A 2,645-nucleotide genomic window follows, 5' to 3' on the forward strand; every position below is an offset into this window, starting at 1 on the left:
GTGTGAGGTGGAATCTCAGTGTTGCTTTCATTTGCATTTCCCTGATGACTAGGGATGCTGAACACTTCTTTAGGTGCTTCTCAACCATTCGAACTTCCTCAGTTGAGAATTCTTTGTTTAGCTCTGTGCTCCATTTTTTAATAGGGTTCTTTGATTGTCTAGAGTCTAATTTCTTCAGTTTTTTGTATACCTTGGATATTAGCTCTTTATCAGATGTAGGTTTGGTGAAGATCTTTTCCCAATCTGTTCGTTGCCGCTTTGTCCTATTGACTATGTCCTTTGCTTTACAGGAGCTTTGAAGTTTTATGCGGTCCCATTTGTCAATTCTTGGTCTTAGAGCACAAATCATTGGTGTTCTGTTCAGGAACTTTTCTCCTGTGCCTATGTGTTCCAGGCTTTTCCCCAGTTTCTCTTCTATTAGTTTCAGTATAGCTAGTTTTACATGGAGGTCCTTGATCCACATGGAATTGAGCTTTGTACAAAGAGATAAGTATGGATCAATTTGCATTTTTCTACACGCTGACCTCCAGTTTGGATCAGCACCATCTGTTGAAAATGCTATCTTTTTTTTTCACTCGATGGTTTTAGCTCCTTTGTCAAAGATCAAGTGACCATAGGTATGGGGGTTCATTTCTGGGTCTTCTATTCTGTTCCATTGATCCTCCTGCTTGACTCTGTTCCAATACCACACAGTTTTTATCACTATTGCTTTGTAGTACAGCTTGAAGTCAGGGATGGTGATTCCTCCAGAAGTTCTTTTATTGCTGAGAGTAGTTTTCGCTATCCTGGGTTTTTTGTTATTCCAAATGAATTTTAAGATATCTCTTTCTATCTCTGTGAAGAGTTGAGTGGGAATTTTGATGGGGATTGCATTAAATCTGTAGATGGCTTTTGGCAAAATAGCCATTTTTACTATATTAATCCTTCCAATCAATGAGCATGGGAGATCTTTCCATCTTCTGAGATCTTCTTCGATTTCTTTCTTCAGGGGCAAGAAGTTCTTGTCATACAGGTCTTTTACTTGCTTGGTTAGGTTCACACCAAGGTGTTTTATATTATCTGTGACTATTGTGAAGGGTGTCATTTCCATAATTTCTTTCTCCGCCAGTTTATCTTTTGAGTAGAGGAAGGCTACTGATTTGCTTGAGTTAATTTTATATCCAGCCACTTTGCTAAAGTTGTTTATTAGGTTTAGGAATTCTATGGTGGAAGTTTTGGGGTCACTTAAGTATACGATCATATCATCTGCAAATAGTGAGATTTTGATTTCTTCCTTTCCAATTTGTATCCCCTTGACCTCCTTGTGTTGCCTAATTGCTCTGGCTAGGACTTCCAATACTATTTTGAATAAGTAGGGGGAGAGTGGGCAGCCTTGCCTAGTCCCTGATTTTAGTGGGATTGCTTCAAGTTTCTCTCCATTTAGTTTGATGTTGGCTACTGGTTTGCTGTTTATTGCTTTTACTATGTTTAGGTATGGACCTTGAATTCCTGATCTTTCCAAGACTTTTATCAAGAAGAGGTATTGAATTTTGTCAAATCCTTTCTCAGCATCTAGTTTATATAGTGGATTACATTGATGGAATTCCATATATTAAACCAACTCTGCATTTCCGGGGTGATGCCTACTTGATCGTGATGGATAGTTGTTTTGATGTGTTCTCGGATTCGGTTCACTAGAATTTTATTGAGTAATTTTGCATCAATGTTCATAAGGGAGATTGGTCTGTAGTTCTCTTTCTTTGTTGGGTCTTTGTGTGGTTTAGGTATGAGCGTAATTGTGGCTTCATAGAATGAACTGGCTAGTGTACCTTCTGTTTCTACTTTGTGGAATAGTTTGAAGAGAATTAGAATTAGGTCTTCCTTGAAGATCTGATAGAATTCTGCACTAAAACCATCTGGTCCCGGACTTTTCTTTGTGGGGAGACTTTTAATGACTGCTTCTATTTCTTTTGGGGTTATGGGACTGTTTAGATTGTTTATCTGGTCCTGATTTAACATTGGTAACTGGTATTTGTCTAGAAAATTGTCCATTTCATACAAATTTTCCAATTCTGTTGAGTATAGACTTTTGTAGTAGGATCTGATAATTTTTTAATTTCTGCAGTTTCTGTTGTTATGTCACCCTTTTCAGTTCTGATTTTATTAATTTGGATACTGTCTCTATGTCCTTTGGTTAATTTGGCTAAGGGTTTATCTATCTTGTTGACTCTCTCAAGAAGCTAGATCATGGTTTTGTTGATATTTTGTATAGTTCTTTCTGTTTCTACTTGGTTGATTTCAGCCCTGAGTTTCATTATTTCCTGCCGTCTACTCCTCTTGGGTGTATTAGCTTCCTTTTCTTCTAGGGCTTTCAGGTGCATTGTCAAGCTGCTAGTATATGCTCCCTCCAGTTTCTTTTTGTAGGCACTTAGAGATATGAATTTTCCTCTTAGCACTGCTTTCATTGTATTCCATAGGTTTTGTTATGATGTGTCATCATTTTCATTAAATTCTAAAAAGTTTTTAATTTCTTTCTTTATTTCTTCCCTTACCTGATTATCAAAGAGTAGGGTGTTGTTCAGTTTCCATGTGAATGTGGGCTTTCCATTGGCTTTGTCATTTTTGAAGACCAGCCTTAGACCATGGTGATCTGATAGGATGCAGGG

Source organism: Grammomys surdaster, unplaced genomic scaffold, assembly GCF_004785775.1.
Source record: "Grammomys surdaster isolate TR1022 unplaced genomic scaffold, NIH_TR_1.0 140, whole genome shotgun sequence".
NCBI lineage: Eukaryota > Metazoa > Chordata > Mammalia > Rodentia > Muridae > Grammomys > Grammomys surdaster.